The sequence below is a fragment of the Pinus tabuliformis genome, chromosome 1_1, assembly GCF_031772625.1.
Source record: "Pinus tabuliformis cultivar Carrire ecotype Pingquan chromosome 1_1, CPIR1, whole genome shotgun sequence".
Lineage (NCBI taxonomy): Eukaryota > Viridiplantae > Streptophyta > Pinopsida > Pinales > Pinaceae > Pinus > Pinus tabuliformis.
In genome coordinates this window covers 749,804,850-749,830,041 of record NC_142297.1, presented here as the reverse complement: position 1 = coordinate 749,830,041, position 25,192 = coordinate 749,804,850, and the positions used below count along the sequence as shown (strand labels likewise).

The window sequence follows — 25,192 nt, the reverse complement described above, 5'->3', positions numbered from 1 at the left end:
TACTTCAATTAGTTTTCTCTTTCTTTCACAAGTATATTATGCCAAACAATCTCAGTAAATAGCTTTGTACAGTCTAAAATCCCAACAACACTATACTAGTTGAAGGTGACATTGTGATTCAAACAACACTAAAATATGCAAAACCTAGTTCACAGTTAACCACTCTGAAGGCATTGGAAAAGCTTTTCATATGCCAAACTTATAGGTAGACATCAATATATTTATGCAAAAGTCTACATTTAATGAAATTATATAACCTTTTATGAAAATAAACTCTATAAAATTGGTAATAGCTCCTAATTACAACATATAATCCCAATTCAATTTGCTTACACCAATGTAATATGAATCCTAGATATCTAAGAGTCTGTGATATGTTACCACTCCAACATATTGAGTTGACAAAACAACACCAACACTACTTATCAAAATAGCATTGATAGTGGGCATGCATGCCACTGTTAGAAGGTCCCAAAATTGCATCTTGTCTTCTTAGTTCTTTTTACTCAGGTTTTAAGTGAATAACTTGGCCAATAATTAGAATCAATGCCTCTTTTTTCCTTGATCCACACATTATAACTCCATACCAAATGAAATACTTCTATATACTTGGTGAAGGCTCTAGATAAGACATTGTATGAAAACCAGGAGAAGTGCAGGATGATCCTTGAAAAAAAAGGAAAAACTAAGCAACTGACTTTTTCATTCGATTGAGGAATACATAAATGACATCAATTATATGGCCCTTCAGTTTCATAGAGCCAAGTAATTACCCAATTTATATCAGGTTATAACATTTGCAAACAATTACTTTAAACATTGTTTCCTACAAGCTACATCCTTAAGTCAAATTTAAAATCCAAACAAAGTAGACTATAGTTGAAGCAGGGTTGATGCCCCTATTCCATTCTCTTGGGATTCTCCTCTAGGGACCCTAATTTCCTTTAATTTCTTCTTCCATTATGGCCCCCTGTGCTAAGTGGAGAGAATCTAGGACCTGAGTATCATGATCTTAATCTGTTTTGAAACCTAGTGAGCCTGGTTATAAAAATATAGAAATAATTTTCTTTGAATTTTAGTAATCCTATATCTGAGAGCCTTGAAAAGCTACAAAGTATGTTATAAATGGTTGAAGGGGTAGTGTAAGTCAACTACAACTACAAACCTAAGGGCAAGGTGCAAGATTAAAGAGGCTCATACATCTCTAATGTGGAATGTATCAAAGGTGTGATGTGATAGTATCAAATTGGTATTGTTTATACTAAATTAAAATAAATGCAGATTTGTCAAGCATGAAGCATATTAGAAAACAAGTTACAAACCCATTCAAACTACTATCTTTGTAACTTACAATTTTGAAATTTGGAATCACTACTTTGTAATGGTGGAAAGTGCATGTAGCTATGCATGGCTTCAGAGCCAAGTGCTGAAAATTCCTAAGTCATCCAATGCTTTGTATAACTATATAACCCTGAATCTATCCATTTATTGAATAAGACCTTAAGGGCCTTTGGACCTCTTTTACTAGCCATGAACTTGTGACTCTAAACGCTAAGTAAATTTAGCTAGTATTTGATTCCTATATAAAGATTACACTACTAGAAGGGTAGTGTAGCCATTGGATTAGGAGGATGGGTGTACTTGTGAAATAAAACATGCGTAATAGATTGGACAAACAACTTCTGTAGTTCTATTTATTGTATAGCCATGCAAGAAAAGATTTTGTTGTTTCTCAATACAAACAACACTAAGTTGTGCCTTAAGCTTATGCTTTTATAGAAACACATGCAAATCACTCCATTCATGTTCTTCATCTTGCCATGGCAGCACTATTGTTTTATATGAAACTTCCACCAACATTCTGAGTGAACGACCACCTTCTTTCACACCTTATAAACTCTGGGAGTAAGAGTAAAAATATTCGAAAATTAAGGTAAGAGAATCTGGGATCTTATCAATCGAGGGAAAATGACATGCTGGCATGAATATCCCAAGGTGCTATAGAGCACACAACTTAAATGCCTCAACCCATGTTATCTTTATGTAGCAATACATGGCTTTAGAGCCAAGCGTCATTCACCAAAATTTTCTCATTCCATCCTCAGGTCATACAACTGTCCAGAACTAGGTCAACCAACCATCACACCCAAATGCACCATAAGTGTGCCCAAGTGAGCTGACACATCTGATTGTGTCCCTTTTTTCCAAAGGAAACATCTGCATGTTATGAATTTAAATCAACCTTTCAGTCCCCATGTATGGTTTGTGTTCCCAAGGAATCTCACTCATTCCATAGAAAGGAAATTATGAAAATCACCACTCATCCGTTCATTTGGGAAGGTGATTTCATGGTGTTCTATCTATCTATGGAAACACTCCACTCTCAGATAGGAAGCACAATTTTTTTTTAAGAAATGATGAATTGGTAACATGTGGGAGTAATCTCAAATCTTCCGACTGCTACTATAACAACAATAGTATATACATCTACCATTTGTGGTGAAAATTTTATTCTATTTTTTTGAGAAGTAAAGGCTGCCTTAAACAAGATTGGGATGACTATATAAAAGTTGATATATGACTTCTTAACAGACTTCAATGTTGTACTTTTTTTTCAAAAATGAATACTATTTAGGCCTTCTTAGGTAGACCAGTGGATATTCTTCTTTCACAATTGAAATATCAAATAGAAAGATGTTTTTCTTGGAAAAAAATGTGTTTCATTAATGTATAGATAACAATATTAATAATAAATTATATATTTAATATGTAATGTTGGTTATTGTTTAATTGAATTAAATGTGTATGTATATATATGAATTTAATGGAAAAATTATTTCAAATTTCACGAAAAAATTTGAATTCCATCATTGCCAAATTGGAACATGAACATGAAAAGGTTGACAACATTACACAAGTATATATTTTCCTTTCTAATATAAGAAATATGTTAGAAATGTTATGAGAATTAGCAATGAATATTGTTTCTAAATTTAAATTGCTCAAGAGCCTCATTAGATGATGTACAAGGTTTTAATATTGCGTAGCAGAAAAGAGTGTAGCAATTCATAAAAGAGATTATAGACAAAAAAGATGAAGAGATATAAAGCTAAATTTAAATGAAAGAATGTGAGGAGAAGGAAACCATTGTTTTGTTATCTCTTCTACAAGGGTTATGCAAGCTACTAAAGTTGTTGAACTTTTTCCTTCCTGAGCAGCAAGATCTTCACCCCTACTTTGGAAAAGAAAACATAAAAATCACCAAGTTATTTAAATGTATTTCATAATGATTGCTTCCATCATGATCAAAAGAAAAAATGTTTGAATTGACATCAAAAAGACATGCTCTATAACTTGAGATAAAAATAAATGAATAAAAGAAAAACAAACTAATGCATGTTCACCTTTTATGTCTTAAATCAAAGTGCATATGTTAAATAAATGGTTCCTACTGGAGTGGCATGTTGATTAAAAGGGATATCTACCTGGAATAACACCGAAGTGTGACATCATACATATGGTCATGAATGAATACAAAATACACTCTAACTTTAAATTTGGGAGGAGAAGCATCTACTTAGGCAAGCCTCATATGAGACTAACAACCCTATGTTGCCAATCACAAGCCTCCACTCATAGTCACAAAATTTTGACTAGGAGTCAAGGCTTAGAGGAGGCAAGGCAACAAACGCTGAACAAGCTGCAACTGATCTTCAAAGAAATTATCAAAGCCACCTTCCTAGAATTACACAACATGCACTTTGCAATAAACAATAGACTCTCAAGTATCCTAAAAGGATATGATGTCAAATTTGCATAATTTTTTTGTTCCTTAATGTGATGAATCCAAACTAATTCCTAGGGCTTTATTATTGGGACTTACATGAATTTGTATTTCACTTATTGTTTGCTCATTGTAAAATTGAGGATGTAGAACAGAAATAGTGTGTCTAATTAGCACTACATTCCTAATTGTAATTCCTAACATAATGGATGTCATATACCAAAATAATTTTTTTTAACCATGGTGAATTAGTAACTAGTTGGATAAATCTAAGGGAGACCCAAGATCAAACCTAACATATGCTATTATAACAACAAAAGTATATTAAACATCCCGTAATTCAGATAGACCATGAATTTATGACTTAGGAAGGTCTAAGACTCCATGAGGTGGGGGCACAGAGGTAAGCCTACTACTTGAGCCATCACAGCAAGCCAAATATGCCACCCCATCAGATTTGGAAATAGGTGGAGGGGATAACATTCCATTGTGCCAACCACTCAATCATCCAATAAGGAGACACATACTGAAATAATTATCAAATCTTAGACATATAAATTAATAGACACCCTCTGTGGCAAGAAAAAAAAGTGCTTTGAAGGCCTTCAAGAAATTAACTAAAACAATAACTTTAAGGCGAGTCCTTTCATCCCGAAAACCAAAGTTCCATCAGATGTAGATATTAAAGAAAAATCATTGAGTGATTTTCTGGCCCTTACTAATGAGATTGTGGTGTAGCAAAAACCTTTCAAAGCGATCAAGGATATTAAAGGTTCCTTCAAGATAACACAAGGGAGGAGTTTCAGTCATGTTATCAACTTATCAGCTAACAAATATGTCTTCAGTCAATAGACCTTTCAATTGCCCCAATGCTCTTATCTATATTATGATTAGGGCCTTCTGCTCTTTATGAATAGTGGAGTGTGGGGCCATGTTTGTCTCTATTAAACACATGTATAGAACAATACAACTTACAAGCCTTAGGAAGATTCATCCTATGTTAATATTTTTCTTGCAATAGGGTGCATGTTCAAGGTTGCAATGATTGGGTAGTGTTGAAACCCCAAAAATTGGTTCTACACTAAGTGGGATACCCACCCAGTCTGGACCTTGAAAGCAGCTCCTTTTCCATTTGGGATGGTGGGTCTGACTGGGGATAATGGGACCAGTTTCCCAATTTGTGTGTATGTGATGAGAATTGATATTTCCTTTTCTAATGATTTCTAAGTAAAATGCTTTTAATCTAAGTCTAATTTAAAACATGAAATTGTATTCTAATGAACATAAATATCTAATTCTAAAACTAACCCGGGATTTAACTTTTCAGTTATGTGATCTAAAATAATTTCTAACAGCAATTGGTAACAAAGATCATTCAATCGCTATGAGAAAAGAATTCAATAAAATTAATTTATTTTGTATAAAAGTTAGTTGAAACAATTGTGAGAGGCATATCACATAATAATTCATTCATATGTTAAGCATAAACAGAATAGTCATCACCGTACAAAAGTGCCAAATGATAAATCAAACATTCAAGCCTTCATATATAAATAACTGAACATAAATATCACTTTAACAAATAAGAAAAAATCATTAAGAGATAAAAGTACCATTGATAACAAATTCTACTCATGAGCTTCAACAATATAGATTTATCTCTTCCTAATTCAACATCTACTAAGAGTACAAAAGTGCATTTCAGTAGTAGAATTTAAACACAGATATCAATAAATCTCGTTCCATTCATTCATCAAAACCTTCTCTGAGGGTGTGGAAGTGCATGTTCTGAGGAAATGTTTTTCACAAACTTCAGGACCCCTCTCTAAATGCATGAGAGGGGTTAAAATACTACTAACTAAATACTAAAAACAATTTATTATGAAAATATAGGAGGAGGTTTAAATGACCGTCCTCATCTAAGGAAAAAATAAATCAAAAATAAAATTAAAACTGAATCTGAAAATTAACTATCTATGTATATGTTCTCTGAGATCGCAAGCATTCAGCATTGGCTTCAGGAGCATTGGTTGGCCGACCTCCGATTTTAGTTGCCCTGCGAAAATGGAATTGGCAAGTGCTGGCGCTATCTTTTAGGCAGAGCTCATAAAGCATTTGAGAGTCATGCATTGACTGTGTGGTTTAACCAAGTACTGCCAGTAAGAATTCCAATTCAACTTGGTTAACTTCTTAATGGACTCTGCCCTTTCCTTAGCCTCTTGTCTCTAGCTTGTCTGCAGTTGCTGTGCCTTTGGGAGAAATCCACGAGCGATTTCTGATATGAGGCTTACTCTTTGCAGGTTTTCATTGTCATAGTCAATGACATTGTTTGTTGTTGTAGCTGCTTCTTCTACTGCCTATTTTGCATTCCTAATCTGTGCGTCCCACTTATTAAAGAGAATTTCTTTGTCGGCTTCATTGATTTTGAGTGCGCTTACCTTCCTTCCTTCTTCCGATAAAATAATCAGAAATTCTTTGGTCAATTAGATCATAATCATGTCGCAAGTCCATGACTTGATTGGTAATTTTGTCGCTCATCTCACAATGGGAACTTCATTGCAATATTCTTTGGCATAATGCCACTTGCTGTTGCAAGAGTTGGTCATTTAAGGCAAGGGCTTCTGAGAAAAACTCTGTAAGCTTGGGATCATCTCTATGCATCTCAAGCATAACCTGCAACTGATTTTCTTTTTTGGCCAAATTGTTCTGGTATCCCAGTTGCATTCGTTGAAAATATTTCTGCAACTTTTCTAACTTTTCCTCTGCTTCATGGTTGGCACTATCTTGCTATAGATGTTGCTGAAAAACTTGTTATTTGTTCCTCTTTATCCTTCAGTAATTATTGTACCTCGGATGCCTTGTCAATGGTAGCAGAAGCATAGGCTCCTGCAATCGAAGATAATTTAGTGATATTTTCAGTATGGTCAGTGGTAGGGTCTCGCCAAAGAACGTATAACTACTCTAGCTTAGGTGAGAGCACACTGTCCAGTTTCCTTTTCTTTCTTTTCCTTCTTACCACTGCCTTATGCTACGAACTATAAAATACATCTAGAGGAGGAATCTATTCTACTTTGAGCATGATATTAGAAGATGGGTTAATGGGAATATGCTCCATTTCGGGAGCATTGCTAACTATTCCAGTGACCATATCAGTCATTGTCTGCACTGTACTCTCAGGTGTCTTTGTGTTCTGCTCCTTAGTATTAATCAATTCATTGAATGTTTCCCATTCTTTATCCAACTCAGTTCTCACTGGCTTTGGTGGTTGGATGATGGGAGGGGGAAACTTTTCATGTGGTGTAGTGAAGACCTGTAGCTTTGGGTGCTCTTTTGACTGGGCAATATCTCTTACTAACCCTTCACTTTTGTTATGGTCGATCTCAGATTGTTTAGAACATTCTAGTGATTCTTTTCCAGATTTAGATCTGGACTTGTCTGTACCTAAGCTTCCACCTAAACTGATACTGGGAATAGGCTCCCTTATTGGTTCCAAGCATAACTTATCCAAGGGGATGTTAGCTAGTCTCCTTTATCTGTATAGTTTGAATTCTTGGAATTCTACTGGGGGAAATTGAATTTGAGCCATATGCAAAACTTCTTTCAATGTGCTTTTCTGTTGAAAGATACCATCAAAAAGATCATCTTCTTTGGAAAATACTTTTATCTTGACAACAGTAGTGAAATTCTTAATGACATCATAGGGATTGAATTGTCTCCCTGGAAACTTGAACAGTCATAGACACAACATATTGTCCACTTATTTAAATGCATGACCTAAATCAAATAGTGAAAAGGCCCCATAGGCCATAGGAAATTGTGGCCAAATGGCCTTCTTCTTGCCTTTCAAATCTTTGCTCATACCTTCCACCCCGCATGTGTGGTAGGCAATCTCTCATGTTAATAACCTATCGGGAACATATAATGGTAGGACATGAGGGGAAGAAATAATTCCAAATACTCTAATATAGATGAAAAATTATTCCCCAAACCATCTTGCGACAGGGAGAATGTCAACTTTCTCTTCGGGGGAAAATCTTGGGGCATCCTTATTATACAAGATTCTGTGTAGAGGTAACATGACTCCATGACAAATTCTGTAAAAACACGGGATAAACGTGGAATCCCACAATTTCTTATGATACATGTGAATGGCAAGGGATTCTGAGTAGTCCACTTCCAACCCATTAAAGGAAATTTGGAAACATAACAGAATGAATCCATAACATAAGCAGCTAAATAGAAAGGAGGATAAATCCTCTTAGTGGTAGTTCTTTTGGACCGGTAGTTCCAAATAGCTGTAGCTAGATTATCAGACAATATTTGAGCCCAATCCATAATAGTGGCATTAGTGGCTGCATCTAATAGGGGTAGCCACTCAGATGAAAACTTATTGACATAGGGGTAGGGGTAGGGGTACTGTACATACTGCGTTTGTCCTTTTTTAATGGTTCTTCCCTTACTGACCAGTCCTTGGTGCACCCCACCAAATCTTCATTTTCCTTGGCAAACTTCTCCACAAACTGCTTGTTGTAGGTTTCTTGCGGCTCTGGTAGATGATACATAAGCCTTAAATCTTATGGAGTGAATGACCCAATGAGGTCTTGGCCTCGAGACTTGAATTGTCTATCTGTTATATCAACACTGTCCAATACCCACGTAACCATGTCTGTGTATGGAAGAACCTTAGGTCTTTCTGCTATCTGGTGCAAGAATGAACATGCAAGTTCTGTGATTTATGCTTCAGATTACCCGCGTGAGTATGTTGTTGCTTTAACCTCCATAACTCTAGGACTTTCTTCTTCGAGTACACTATACATGCCTTCCCAAGTAGTTATGTCGGCATCTCTGTTACAGGTGGTGTCTGTGTATAAGGGTGTCATCTCTTTGTCCTCAACAACCAGAGCTTTTCCCTTCTTTCCCATTACACTCTGAACATTGCTGCATATATTATTCTGCTTTCCGCTCCTGCAAATTTACAAGTAAGGAAAGAATAATGGTAAGAGATAAGGTGACAGGAAAGCTCTTAATGCCAAAATCATATTAAATATATCACCATACGTGAAATAACTTTTCGATCAGATCTAAATCTTATCTCATTAATGACCATCAACTAATCATTAAATTGACATTAATGCCCATAACTTGGTATTGGATTACGAGAAAAACTTTATTGAGTGATGAGCCCTGCAGATCTGTGATAAAGCGATTTTAGGATTTGCTTCTCAATATCACATATCACAATATCGCTAATCCATTTTGTTAACAATCATTTATCACCTCATGTTTCTGCGAGACGCGATTTGTTATATGCCCTATCACATATCACTGGATCGGGATATTTTACCTTAGGTGATACTTGCAGCATATGAAAGTTGCGATGCACGATGGGTCTTCAAGGCGTGTGATCTCGCATCGTGCTTTCGCAATTTCGGAAGTTTTCTTATATGATGTCCTCCATTACCCTTTGTGATGCGATGTTTTATTGTTAAGAGAACGATTTTATTTGGAACTTATCATAAAACTTAAGTTCTTTGGGTTTTGCGAGTGTTTTCCTAAGTTTATGATAGTATGTTTTATTCAAAGGGGAATATAAGTGCCAATTTTTTTTTTAGAAGGGTCCCCATTTATTTAGTATTAGTAATAAGACTAAATAAAGAGGGGGGTTGTTGTTGGCCACAACAATTGGCGATTCACTTGGAAGAACCAATTATCTCTGATTATCTTTTGAATTTTCTAAACTTCCAAAATAGATTTTTTTTTTGGAAAATAAAACTTTATTATAGAAACAAAAAGTCCATCATGCTTTCAGCCATTAATGGTAGTTTTTTTCTCCTGTGTTAACTCTGATTATCTACTTCCCAAAGTTAGTCATTGTATTTACATCAGCCACTACTTGTTTTATAAAGATAAAAACAAAGACTTCTCTGTAGATCAATTTTACGTATGCTCATTTGTCATAGGTAGAGCCTCTACTGCCAGTAGGCATTCATAGCCTTGACAGGGTTACCTATTACCTAGCAATGATCCTGTATCGTACTTGGAGAAATATACAATTTTCAAAGATAAATCCATATCCATACTTATTGCTTTTGTTTTCTTTTAATTCTTAAAGAACAATGTCTTGGTTTAGTAGCCAAATTATGACAGTGCCATTCACACGATTTATAACGTTGCTGAACAAGCTGGCTTGTGATGAGACCCATTGTCTTTTGATTGCAACAATCTTGAGTCATTGCCCTGTTTTGGAATGCAGTTTTGGCAATGTCAGCAAGTTATAATATCTATGATCATGATAAGTTGGCTCGTGATGAGACCTCTTATTCTTTAAGTTTATAGTGTATTGTTGGATTATTCCTTGAAACTCGTAATTCTCTAGGTGGGGAGGAAGTCATTGGTTCCTTAAGAATAGCTCTGGATGACAATTGTAGAGTTTTTGGAAAGAGCTTTTCTACAAAGAATCTTTGTTTTGTTATTGATGCTTTTCATTGACTGTTATAAAACAAATTTCAACTAAAGGTTTCCTTTTATCAAAATTCGCAAGGCTGAAACTAGTAACATTTCTAGGCTTATAGCATTCGACTGTATCTTTCAATAATAATGATCAATTTTCCAAATCAGTTCTATTTATATAAGTGAAAAACAAAATCTAAAAGAAACACTAGTCTTTTTCGTGAATTCCAAACGTAACCATTTTCAACTTGTTTTATTATCAAAATAAAGCTATAAACATGGTTTACAAAAATAGAAGAGGTCATCTTCTATGGAAAGTATTTTTTTGAGAATCTGCCCATTAACAGGTAAAGATTCTCTTTTCCTTGCTAAATATTGCAACATCAAAGTGGATGGACCTATGATGTCCACAATTTGGAATGGGCCAAGCCACATTCATTGGAATTTTGAATGTTTGCCTTTTTCTTCGTGAGCCTTATCCCATTTTAAAACTAAATCTCCAATTTGAAAATCCTTTCTAGATACCATGCTTGAATCAAAGGAAGCCTTTACTAATGCTTGATGATGCGCGTGTGTTATTTTAGCCTATTCTCGTTGCTTTTCTAGCTTAAGGATCTACAGTTGTCTTAGTTGTAAAGATGAAGTTGATGTTTCGTCAATAAATTGAACTAAGGCCAAAGAAGGAATTGCTAGGTGAGTTGGGAGAACCACTTCTTTCCCATAAGCTACATTAAAGGGAGAAGTGCCAATGGAGGCTTTCTGTGTTATTCGGTCTGCCCAAAGAGCATACATCAAATATTTGTGCCAATTTTTATGATTCTAATCAATGGTTCACTTAATGATTCTGATTAAGTTTTCATTCGTTGATTCAGCCAACCCGTTCCCTTGTGGGTAATAATTGGAAGAATATTTAAGCTTAAAACCTCTTTTAAGTGCAAATTCAGTCATAAAATTGGCAGAAAAATATGATGCATTATCAAACATTAAAGCAGAGGGTAAATCAAACCTTGTGATTATGAACTGATCTATGAAATTAATGATGTGCTCAACATTAGCTGTCTTGAGAGGAACTTCTTCTACACATTCAGTAAAATAATCTATAACTATAAGGATATACCTATGCTATTTAGAAGAGTGAGGAACGATCTCACATATTATATCCAATCCCCATTGATGAAAGGGTTGATTGATATTGACTGGTTACAAAGGCAATGATGGTTTCTTTTCTCTCCCAGCAGCAGTTTGACAAATTTGACATTTCCTTACATAGCTATGTGCATCTTTAAATAGTGTAGGCCAGTAGTATCTTACGCGCAAAAATTTATGCACTGTAGCATCTCCCACATAACGTCCACCTGTTGGTCCATCACGGAGTTCCTACAACACCTTTTCAACTTTATATTTCTCTAGACATCGAAGGAGAACAAAATCATAATTCATCCTAAAAAGTACATCATTTACGAGTTGATACTGCTTAGCCTTCAACCTTAAAGCTATTTTCTTTGTATAACCAATATTTGAAGGAGAATATCCGTTCTTTAGATAAAATATGATATCAACATATATTTATTAAATATCTTTTAGGCTTACCTCATACATTTGTACTTCTTGATTTGAAGATGGTATTTTGGAAATAAGCTATGCTCCAGCCAACATTTTGCAAAAGCCTTGACCTTTTACAATATTTGTTGGCTTAATCTCAATTTCGTATTCTTGTAAGGCAGTGACCCAATTTGCTCTCTTTTCACCCACGTCTTTCTGTACTAAGAGATTTCTTACCACTGGAAACGGTACTATGATTTTTGTATGGGTTTTAAGAAGAAAGGGTATGAAATGCTTGATCACTTTGAAAACAACATAAGCTTGTTTCCCAATGTCAGAATAATTTAATTCAACCCCTTGCATATTTGAACTAAAAAAGGCAACTGGGGCTTCCACCTTGTCTTGATTGGCTTGAGTGAGTATCGCAGCATATGATTTATGAGAGGAAAATGTATACAAAATGAAAGGATCGGAAAAATTTGGAGTCGCTAAGGATGGGGCATTAACAATCGCTTGCTTAATCAGATTGAACGCTTCATATTCCTCTTGGCCCCATTTGAAGAGTGAATTCTTCTTGATCATTGCTTGTAATGGTGACACAATCCTTGAGAAGTCTAGAACAAATCTTTTAACAAAATTAATCTGGCCAAGGAAGGATTGCATGGTTTTCTTGTTATGAGGCAAGGGTATTTTGGAAATCTCCTTAATTCTATCGAGATCAATATGGATTCCAGATTTTGACACTATAAATCCAAGAAGTTTTCCTTCACTTAATGCAAAAAAGGACTTTTTTGGATTAAGTGAAATCCCATACCTTTGGCAATGTTGGAAGATCTTATTTAAGTCTCTAAGGTGATTATCGTGTTTTTTAGAATATATAGTTATGTCATCCAAGTAAATCACCACTGATTTGTTTGCTAATCCCTTAAATGTGATGGCCATGGCCCTTTGAAATGTGGCACTAGCATTAATTAGACCAAATGACATCTTTTGATATGCATAAGTACCCCATTTGGTTCTAAACGTGGTTTTCAATTGATCATCGGGATGGACAAGAACCTAGTTGTAGCTGGGGAAACCATCTAAAAAGGACATTAATTCTGATCCTACAATTGCTTGTAATATTTGTTCCATAGGGGACAGGGGAAAATTATCCTTTTGGTAGGCTTTGTTAAGATTTCAAAAGTCAATGCAAATTCTAATATCTCCATTTTTCTTTCTGACGGGAACCAAGTTAGAAACCCATCTAGAATGTTGAATGGGAAAAATAATCTTGGCTTTCAATAATTTATTGAGCTCATATTTAATCTGGCTTTCCAGATTAGGATGGATCTTCCTCAGCTTTTGCTAGGTAGGTTTTTCATCAGCTATCATTGGGATAGTATGCTGAATGATTAAAGTGTCATAAGTCTTAAGGTCATTGTAGTTCCAGGCAAAGGCACTTTTGTATTGCTTCAGGAGATGAACATAGGCAATTTTTCATCTGAGGCTAGGCCAAGACCTAGGTTGATATTCTGTTGCTTGGTATCCATTCCTAGATTTACTAATTCATAGTTCAGAGTTGAACTCTGAAGTTTTGAATTGGTAGACCTTTTAAATTGGTCTTTCATGTCATATAGGTCTTCCAACTTGACTACAAATTTTGGTATAGCATTATTAGTGCTTTCTTGTTGTAACTGTTTGTCATGTTGATCCTCATCAATTATCTGATTAGTGTAAGATCCTTTCGATGATAAGAAACTTACAATATCAGGATCACCATTGAAAATTCTCCAGTTTGTAACATTATCAGGGATCAAGGGAATAAAGATAAATTCGATTAAGAATCTGGCTGGGCTATAGTCTGCTAATGGAATGAGCTTGGAAGCTACATTTGAGAGGAGGTCAGCACTAGCATTTTAGAGTCTGGGAATAGATGAAATATTGAATGTTATAAAATGTTCAGTCAGATCTTGCACTAAAGATTGATAATGTTTTAAATGACCTGATAGACAATGTATAGTATTTCGTACCTGTTTAATAATAATCTCAGAGTCTCCAAGGACTTGTAGATACTTGATATCTAATACAATTGCCTTGTACAATCCTTGGACTAGAGCTTCATATTTTGCAGTGTTGTTTGTGCAATCAAACTCAAGTCTACATGTTAGCATAGTTTTGTTTCCCTCTGGACTAACTAATACACATCCTGCTCCTGCTCTATTGTTAGACTTAGAACCATCAAAAAATAATTTCCAAAATAAAGATTTATTTACAGGACTATCTATAAAATTAAGACATTTAGAACTATTTGTTCGAGAAAAGTTTTCTACTTGAGATAGAACAGAATGTTCTAAGTAAGGCGAAGTACGAGAATTAAAATTTCCTAGGAAAGACTCTATAGAATAGTTGCCAATTATATTGTTGTTGTATGCTACAGGTTCATTTTCTCCTTCCAATTCCGTCACTATGTATTTTTGGTGTCTTTCTCACTCAACCTTTATCTGATTTGGTTTACCATTGTAAGGGAGCCACATATGTGACCAGTCGGTCACAAAGTATCCATGAAGCTTTTCAGACCAATCCATACTAAGAATTAAGCCATAAAATTCGGGAATGTCTGCAACTAGAATATCAATGACTTGACATACCTTTGGATTAGATGACAACCTTATGGTAACTTGATTTAGTTCACCGATTACTTCAACCTGCGATTGGTCCAACTGAACTATGCGTACTACAAATTTTTGAGGTTGGATGTTTAACTTTGCACATATTGTTTTAGGAAAAATATTAGATGAAGCTCTTGAATCTATCAAATAGTTATGCAAGATTTTATTGAAAACTTCATAAGTAAGAAGGAATGGAGGAGTATGAGATTTTGACCTACCTCCAATTAAAGCAATATAATTCACATCAACTTTATTAGCCATATTAATTGGAGGTATTCCCATCTCATGAGAATCTTGTGAGATTATAGTAGTAGGTAGAGGTGCAACAGGTATTGCATGTAACTCTTTCGAAAGTAGTTTTTGTTGATGTTTCAATTTGCTAAATTCATGAAAATTAATGTTAGCCCTGGTCTTCTTCATGTCTTCAATGGCATTATACTCCATCTCATTAGAAACAATTAGTGTTTTAGACGGAGTTGATGAATCGGATTGGACTGGGCTTGTTTGAGTCGCTTTTGGTGATGATTTCTTACCTGCGACTTTATCTTTAGATGCCAAGCTTGCGCTCTTCTGTTTAGAACTAGGTTGTGGAGGATCGAGTTGATTTCTACTTTTGGCAGTAGCTGGTGATGCCTCTTGATCCTCTTTGTCTGGAAGGATGAAGTCCCACATTCCCTGTACTTCTACAACTTCATCTTCATCAGTAGGTTCCTCGTTAGAAACTTCCTCTTCTTCTCCTTCAAATTCTGCATTCTTCATAGCATTGGGAGGCTTTGAATCAATTGAAGGATTTTTTCTATAAGACTTGTAGGGCTTCTTAGAAGAAGTCTCTGCTAGTTGTTTCTTAATGTCAACCATTTCGTTAGACATGGTTTTTAGGACTTTCTGCATTCCTTCTAAATCAAATGGGTCTTTGATTGTTTTTTCTTAGGATCATCTCTAAAAGTAACCTTCTTAGATTTTCTTTCATCGACAACATTTTTCTTTTCCAAAGCTAAGATATGTTTTTCTACCACTATCTCTTCCTTCATGTTTTCAACCAATGTTGTCTTGGCAACCCCATCAACGAAGATAGCTATGTTCAATGGTAAAGCAGATATGTACCATTCACTTCGAACTTCTTTGCCAGGCTTGGAAGCGGTCGGAATTTTATCAAAAGCTTGTTGAAATGCGAGTTAAATCTTTAATAGGTTCTCTCGATTCAGCCTTTAGATTCGATAGATCATTGATGAGTTTTGGTGTAAATCTATCATCACTGAACATAGTAAGAATTGTTCTTGGAAAATTTCCCAAATAGTGATGGATCTTGATGGTAATGAAAAATACCAGGATCCGACTACTCCTTGTAAAGTCTAAAGGAAGAGCTGGACAATAGCATCTTCATTAGTAACCCCACTTAGATTTATAGATAACATAAAGTTGTTTATGTGTTCTTCTACTAGCATGCCCGCTTTAGGATTAAACTTAGGTAGCCATTTTTCAGGATGGGCCGGTATTTGACTCAAGGGCACACGCATTAAGACTGCCCCTGGGTTATTCCATGGGGTTTGGGCCATTTCTGAACTACTAATAGAGGAAAGCGCAGAGGATTTTCCTTGTGGAAGGGATGAGGATATTACATTCCCAGATGATTGAGAAGCAGATGTTGAAGTTCCAGTACTCTGATGGAAAACAATTTGAAGTGGAGGGGTGGATGGTTGACTTCATAGTGGGGAAGTTGAAATGGATGATGATGATGAAAGAGTCTCACTCTTAGACCCTTTAGGTGACTGCCTTGCTCTTTTCCTTTTAGGTAGAGGTAATTCAGCTGGTTCAATACCAAACTTTTCACTCTGCAATTTGGTAAGAGGATGAGAAGGATTGTATTGCGAGGTCACACTACCTTGAGATATTTCAGACATTTGTATTGATATGGAAAATCCTTGAAGTTTATGAATCAAAGACTCAACTTCAGGAGGTTCAACAGTAGATTTCTTTGAAATGTTTGGGTTTATGGCAGTGGTTGTTGTTTTATCGACTTCTCGCTCAATATCTAAAGATTTGAAGTGCAATGGAGAAGTCGGTGGAGATGTTGAGGGCGATTTACTCTTAGAATGGTATTTAGATTTGGATTTACTAGCCATTCACAATTCGAGGCCCTCCTTCTAGTGCCAAATATATTGAAGCCCTGAAAATTGGGTCCACAACAAGGGGGATACCCACCCATTCCAGACCTTAAAAGAAGCTCCTTTTCCATTTTGGATGGTGGGTACAACTGGGGATAATGGGATCAGTTTCCCAATTTGTGTGTGTGTGATGAGAATTGATACTTCCTTTTCTAATGATTTCTAAGTAAAATGCTTTTAATCTAAGTCTAATTTAAAACATGCAATTGTATTCTAATGAACAAAAATATCTAATTCTAAAACTAACCTGGGATTTAACCTTTTAGTTATGTGATCTAAAATAATTTCTAATAGCAATTGGTAATAAAGATCATTTAATCGCTACGAGAAAAGAATTCGATAAACATAAATTGTTTCGTATAAAAAGTTAGCCGAAACAATTGTGAGAAGCATATCGCATAATAAGTCATTCATACATTAGGCATAAACAAAATAGTCATCACTGTACAAAAGTGCCAAATGATAACTCAAACATTCAAGCCTTCATATATAAATAACTAAACATAAATATCACTTTGACAAATAAGCAGAAATCATTAAGAGATAAAAGTAACATTGATAACAAGTTCTACTCATGAGCTTCAGCAATATAGATTTATCTCTTCCTAATTCAACATCTACTAAGAGTACAAAAGTGCATTTCAGTAGCAGAAATTAAACATAGATATCAATAAATCTCGTTCCATTCATTCATAAAAACCTCCTCCGAGGGTGCAGAAGTGCATGTTCTGAGGAAATGTTTTTGACAAATTTCAGGACCCCTCTCTAAATGCATGAGAGGGGTTAAAATACTACTAACTAAATACTAAAAATAGTTTATTACAAAAATATAGGAGGAGGTTTAAATGGCTATCCTCATCTAAGGAAAAAATAAATCAAAATTCAAACTAAAAATGAATCTGGAAATTAACTATCTATGTATATGTTCTCTGAGATCGCAAGCATTCAACATCGGCTTAAGGAGCATCGGTCGGCCAACCTCTGATTTTAGTTGCCCTGCGAAAACAGAATCAGCAAGTGTTGGCGCTATCTTTTCAGCAGAGTTCATAAGGAATTTGAGAGTCATGCATTGACTGTGTCGTTTAACTAAGTACTGCCAATAAAAATCCCAATTCAACTTGGTTAACTTCTGATGGACTTCGCCCTTTCCTCGGCCTTTTACCTCCAGCTTATCTGCAGTTGCTGTGGCTTTGGGAGAAATATTGAAGCGGTTTCTGATATGAGGTTTACTCTATGCAAGTTTTCATTGACACAGTCAATGATGTTGTTTTCCGCTGTAGTTACTTCTTCTGTTGCTTGTTTTTCCTTCCTAATCTATGTGTCTCACTTATTAAAGAGCATTTCTTTGTGGGCTTCATTGATTTTGAGTGTGCCTACCTTCCTTCCTTCTTCCGATTCCTGCCAAGTCAAATAATCAGAAATTCTTTTGTTAATTAAATCATAATCATGTCACAAGTCCACAACTTGATTGGTAATTTTGTCGCTCATCTCATAATGGGAACTCCATTGCAATATTCTTTGGCATAATGCCTCTTGCTGTTGCAAGAGTTGGTTGTTTAAGGCAAGGGCTTTTGAGACAAACTCTGTAAGCTTGGGATAATCTCTATGAATCTCAAGCATAAACTGCAAATTATTTTCTTTTCAGCCAATTGTTCTGGTATCCCAGCTGCATCCGTTGAAAATCTTGCCGTAACTTTTCTAACTTTTCCTCTACTTCACGGTTGACACTAGCTTGTTGTAGCTATTGTTGCAAAACTTGTATTTGTTCCTCTCTATCCTTCAGTAATTGTTGTACCTTGGATGCTTTGTCAATGGTAGCAGAAGCATAGGCTCCTGCGATCTGAGATAACTTAGTGAGATTTTCAGTAGGGTCAGTGGTAGGGTCTCGCCAAAGGACGTCTAACTGCTTTGCCTTAGGTGAGAGCACACTATCTAGTTTCCTTTTCTTTCTTTGCCTTCTTACCACTGCCTTATGCTGCGGACTATAAAATACATTTAGAGGAGGAATCTCCTCTACTTTGAGCATGATTTTAAAAGATGGGGTAATGCGAATATGCTCCATTTCTGGAGCATTGCTGGCTGTTCCAATGACCATATCAGTCACTATCTGCATTGTACTCTCAGGTGTCTTTGTGTTCTTCTCCTTAGTATTAATCAATTTATTGAATGTTTCGCACTCTTTACCTAGCTCAGTTCTCACTGGCTTTGGTGGCTGGATTATGGGAGGGGGAATCTTTTTCTGTGGTGTAGTGAAGACCTATAGCTCTGGGCACTCTTTTGACTAGGAAGTATGTCCTATTGACCCTTCACTTTTATTATGGTCGCTCTTGGACCATTTAGAGCTTTCTGGTGAATCTTTTCCAGATTTAGATCTGGACTTGTCTATACCTGAGCTTCCACTTAAACTGATACTGGGAGTAGGCTCCCTTATTGGTTCCAATCATAACTTATCCAAGGGGATGTTAGCTAGTCCCCTTTCTCTGTATAATTTGAATTCTTGGAATTCTGCTGGGGGAAATTGAATTTGATCCATATGCAAAACCTCTTTCAATGTGCTTTTTTGTTGAAAGATATCATCAAAAAGATCATCTTTTTTGGAAAATACTTTTATCTTGATAGCAGTGATGAAATTCTTAATGACATCATAGGGGTCAAATTGTCTCCATGGAAACTTGAACAGTCATAGACACCACATACTGTCCACTTCTTTAAATTCATGACCTAAATCAAACAGTGAAAAGGCTCCACAGGCCACAGGAAATTGCGGCCAAATGGCCTTCTTCTTGTCTTTCAGCTCTTTGCTCATACCTCCCACCCCCCATGTCTGGTAGGCAATCTCTTGTGCTAATAGCTTATCGGGAACATGTAATGGTAGGACATGATGGGATTCAATGCTTCCAAATACTCTAACATAGGTGAAAAATTCTTCCCCAAACCATCTTGCGACAAGGAGAATGTCAACTTTCTCTTCAGGGGAAAATCTTGGGGCGTCCCTTTTATACAAGATTCTGTGTAGAGCTAACATGACTCCATGAAATTTTTTGTAAAAATACAGGATAAACTTGGAATCCCACAATTCCTTATGATACATGTGAATGGGCAAGGGATTCTGTGTAGTCCACTTCCAACCCATTAAAGGAAATTTGGAAACATAACAGATTGCATCCATAACATAAGAAACTAAATGGCAAGGAGGATAAATCCTCAAAGTGGTAGTTATTTTGGACCAGCAGTTCCAAATAGCTGTAGCTAAATTATTAGACAATATCTGAGCCCAATCCATAATAGTGGCATTAGTGGCTGCATCTAATAGGGGTAGCCACTTAGACAAAAACTTGTTGACATCGGGCCTTCCAAATAGTCTACAAAGAATAGTAGCAGCAAAGCAATATGGGGAAGAGAGGGAACCAGTATTGTACATACAAGGTTTGTCCTTTTTTAATGGTCCTTCCCTTGCTGACCAGTCCTTGGTGCACTCCACCAAATCTTCATTTTCCTTGCCGAACTTCTCCACGAACTGCTTGTTGTAGGTTGCTTTCGGCTCTGGTAGATGATACATAAGCCTTAAATCTTGCAAAGTGAATGACCCAATGAGGTCTTGGCCTCGAGACTTGAATTGTTTGTCTGTTATATCAGCACTGTCCAATACCCACTTAACCATGTCTGTGTATGGAAGAATCTTAGGTCTTGCTGCTATCCGGTGCAAGAACGAACATGCAAGTTCTGTGATTGATGCTTCAGATGACCCGCATGAGTCTATTGTTGCTTTAACCTCCATAACTCTGGGACTTTCTTCTTTGAGCAGACTGTACATGCCTTCCCAAGTAGTTACGCCAGCATCTCTGTTACAGGTAGTGTTTGTGTATAAGGGCATCATCTCTTTGTCCTCAGCAACTGTAGCTTTTCCCTTCTTTCCCATTACGCTCTAAACAATGTTGTGTATATTATTCTGCTTTCCACTCCTGCAAATTTACAAGTAAGGAAAGAATAATGGTAAGAGATAAGGTGAGGGGAAAGCTCTTAATGTCAAAATGATATTAAATATATCACCCTACGTGAAATAACTTTTCGATCAGATCTAAATCTTATCTCATTAATGACCATCAACTAATCATTAAATTGGCATTCATGCCCATAACTTGGTATCGGATTACGAGAAAAACTTTATTGAGCGATAAGCCCTGCAGATTTGCAATAAAACGATTTTACGATTTTCTTCGTAATATCGCAGATCGCAATATCACTAATCCATTTTGTAAACAATCATTTATCGCCTCATGTGTCTATGAGATGTGATTTGCGAGATGCCCTATTGCATATTGTTGGATGGGGATATTTTACCTTAGGTGATACTTGTGGCATAAGAAAGCTGCAATGCATGATGGGTCTTCAAGGCGTGTGATCTCACATCACGTTTATGAAATTTCGGAAGTTTGCTTATATGATTTCCTCCATTACCCTTTGCGATGTGAGGTTTTATTGTTAAGAGAACGATTTGATTCCGAACTTATCATAAAACTTAAGTTCTTTGGGTTTGTGGGTGTTTTCTTAAGTTTATGATAGTATGCTTTATTCAAAGGGGAATATAAGTACTACTTTTTATCTTTAAGAAGGGTCCCCATTTATTTAGTATTAGTAATAAAACTAAATAAAAAGAGGGGTTGTTGCTGGCCACAATAGGTAGCAAACCTCATATTGTTATATTTTATACATTATAAGCACTTATGCTTGTGTGAACCTTCTGTGCTCCTATTGTAGTATTCTATACAGTCAAGGATGGGCATAGTTTGCAGTCCTTCACCAAATAGATAAGATGCATTGATAAGGGATATTTATTTTTCGTTAAGGGAACACAATCCTATTTTAGACAACCCAGATTTTGTTCTATTTTTTATATTTTTGGATTTTCAGAATTTATGTTTGTAGTTGACATTATAGTTAAGTTCTACTTTTAAATCATTTTTGGCACAAGTGCATAATTTCTTAAGGATGGCATAGATCCAAAGTATGTTTTTACTCCTTCATAGTGCACTGCTTTCAAACGGTCCATTATGCAAGCTTAAAGGTGAAAATCCCAAGATAGATTTTGATCTCCGATTTATATTTAATTTTGGAATGGACCTAGTTGTAGATTGGTGCCATTTTGTAACCTTGGAGTCTCTCCTATAGATATATAAGAAGTCTCAAGCTAGGGTTTAAGCATTCATTTTTCTATTCAATTTAGAATGAGGAATACAATATATCTACAGCATTGTTATTTTGTTTTTTGCCATAATCTAATTTTGAACAAACATGTGCACTACTTTCAAATAGTCCATCATGCAGGCTTAAGGAAAGAAATCCCAATATATATTTAGATATGGGGTTTAGATTTAATTTTGGAATGGACCTAGTTTTAGATTGGTGCCATTTTGTAACCTTAAAGTCTCTTCTAAAGATATATAAGAAGTCTCGGGTGAGGTTTTAAGCACTCAATATTTATTCAGTTTGGAATGAGGAAATGGGGTATATCTACAACATTGTTATTATGTTTTCTGCCATAATCCGATTTAGAATAGACATGCAAACTACTTTCAAACGATCCATCATGCAAGCTTAAGGAAAGAAATCCAAAGATATATTTAGATTTGGGGTTTAGATTTAATTTTGGAATGGACCTAGTTTTAGATCGGTGCCATTTTGCAACCCTAGAGTCTCTTCTACAGATATATATGAAATCAAAGGCTAGGGTTTAAGCATTCAATTTACTATTTAGTAGAGAATGAGGAAATGGGGTATATCTACAACATTGTTACTTTGTTTTCTGCCATAATCTTATTTGGAACAAACATGTGAGTATTCTATCATATATTTTCTACAAGATGTGTTCCAAGTTAGAATTTTTTATATGTTGTCAATTTTAAAGTTACCTACGCTCTAGGAAATTATTTGAGTACAAAATATGTCACCATGATCTAGAAAAATTAACACAAACAAGGATTTATAATTTTCACCAAGGTTTGCTTGTTGTCTATAGGTTTCTTCCTTATTCATGTTCTAAATAGCAAAAAATTCATCTTAGTTTGAGAAACATTTGAATAAAAGTGAACAATAAGTGTGCACCCTAAGTGATCTAAAAAAATAGCTCAGATCCATCTTATTATTGGATCTATTAAACACCAAAAGGAGTTAAAAAATGAGGCAAAACTCTCTCACTATTTAAAATATCCACAGTTAAAATAAATCAATGCTAGCATATTGTTTTTATTTATATTTTTTAATGTGAGCTATTCTCTAATATTTTCTGACAGTAGATGTTGGATGTCAATTTTTTCCCATTTTATTTTATTAGCATTAAGCACGTAGATAATCAGATACCTCTCCCACTCTAGGGTGTAAGAAACAAATTTCTTCTCTTGATGCAATAGCTCATGTGATACACAACCTTTAATTTCATCTCACATGACTGACAGGATGATCAAAAAGAAAACCACAAAAGGATAAAGTAAAACAACACAATGTGATTAATCCTAGATACCATCCAGACAAATACATTAGTTCCACGATCAAGGACATCAACAACATTAGACTGCATAGCAAGATCATATGCAAGCAACTGCTCAAAAGTTCCTCCTTTTTCTTGCATTAAAAGAAATGGGACCAACATATGGGGGGATAAATCAACTTAAGCTTGTAGCTAAATGTTTCTAAGAACCAACTTTTCATATACATGACCAATAATACTTCCAAAATGAGGACACTACCTCAAATGGAACAAATATTCAGGAAGTAAATATATCTCTTTTGGAAAGAATTGAAGTTTTAGTTTAGGCACATGTGTTCCAAACTTTGAAGTAATATCACTAGTACTTTCATCAATTGTAAGACACATATTTGTTGCATCAAAAGGATTGTTTGCTTGTAAAACTACCCTTTTGGAAACAAAGAACAACTGCAACCTCACCTTCAATATTTTCTAGATAGGTTGATAGGTTGTCTGTCTTTGGTAGTATGATTGTGATAACCTTTGAAATATTTTCTAGATTAGCATTTGTATAATGAGATACGAATTAAAAGAATATATGATTTTCCTTGATGTCCCTCTTTTGTTCCATGGAGACAAAAAGCTCTAAGTTTCTTCCACACTAAGCATCTGAAAAAATATTATATTATCATTTTTTAACATATCATGAGAATCCAAGTGAGCCTCTTCACCTGGTCACCTAGTCCTATGACTCAACTCATATAAATTCCATCAAAACAACTAATTTCAAAGATGCCCTGAGATATGGAAACTCTTTTTGCATCCCTTTGCAAGTTCACTCCAATTACCTCTCTAAAGTCATCATAAAGAATTAGCACACTGCCTGAAGCTTTTGCAAGAGGCTGAAAAATTGGAATTGTCAGAGGACATGTTCTAGCATAGAAGATATTGACAAAAATGTCATGATGATGAGATTCATTATTGTTGGCTTGTTGGGGCCTAACCCAGGTTCAGAGGTGAATTAGCCAAAAAAATCCTGGTACTACTGGCCCTTTCGACAATAGTCCATGGAGCGCGGACTGAGGTCTCACCCAAAGTGTTATGGGAGGGCTCTAGAACCAGGTTTCCATATCGTAGGGATGTTTGATGGGTTCCAAGTGGTCTGCGATTTTGACCCTGCGTGTATGTTGCTACGCACACTTATCAGTACCTCGCAGCCTATGATGCTATCTTCGTGCAGCCCTACTCGGGGTTCGAAAAATGTTATTACGTAAGTCCTTATTTGTAGCCCGATATTAATTGATTAACTTAGCTTATTTGCACGCTTCCAGTTATAATTAGCAATATTCACAATTCATACAAGTGCACGCAGAAAATAAATATAATTGCAAATGAGATCAAACATGTAATAAATTAGTACAGATGCATAGAATTTGTAACAAAACCTTTCTTTATTAATCTTTTCTTCGGTTACAGACTCGACTCCGCCCTGTGCACTCTGCTATAGGGGTCCACGCACTCAGCTGCAGACTCTACTAAGCCTTCGTGCACTCAGTTGCAGAGCCTCTTTCTACTACTACAACCCAAGATACACTTAGAAACTTGCTCTGTACTTCTATCTCATCCTCCGCTCTTACTTCGTTACTTTTATTTTATACTTAGATCTTCACTCTATTTATAGAATCCACGTTCTCTATCAATGTTGGGGAACTAATTGTCCTCTGACAGTTATACTAGTATGAGCATTACAGATAATAGCAACGATACATAGTGGAAGGTCTTACCCTGCTCCTGGGCTTCATGACAGTTTATCAAAAACTCCTCGTAGAGAAATTCGACCCAGTTGAACTGGACTCCGTCTGCGCACTGCTTGGCCAGCGTGACCACCGGTGTTAATACCTCAGTGGCATGGCACTTTCTCATAACTTTGTTGGCCATGAGTTGGGTTTCTACGTGCACCACCTTGTCCTTGATGTTGGAGATGACTTAGGCCCTCTTCTTCTTCTCTAGTTTGTATTTTGCCTTCATGGCTTCCGCGAGAGCCAAATCGCTACCTTTTCTGCCTATAGTCGCGGGGTACTTTCCTTTACAGGGGAGCCAAGAAATCCTGTGAATGAGATCTGCCGTGATGGGAATA

The 25,192-nt window shown here is 35.8% G+C and overlaps 1 pseudogene; it reads right to left on the bottom strand.

Annotated features, from left to right (window-relative positions):
• Window positions 1–3,078: 3,078 nt before the first annotated feature.
• Window positions 3,079–25,192, bottom strand: part of LOC149216175 (protein transport protein SEC23 A-like) — a 28,851-nt pseudogene continuing 6,737 nt past the window's right edge.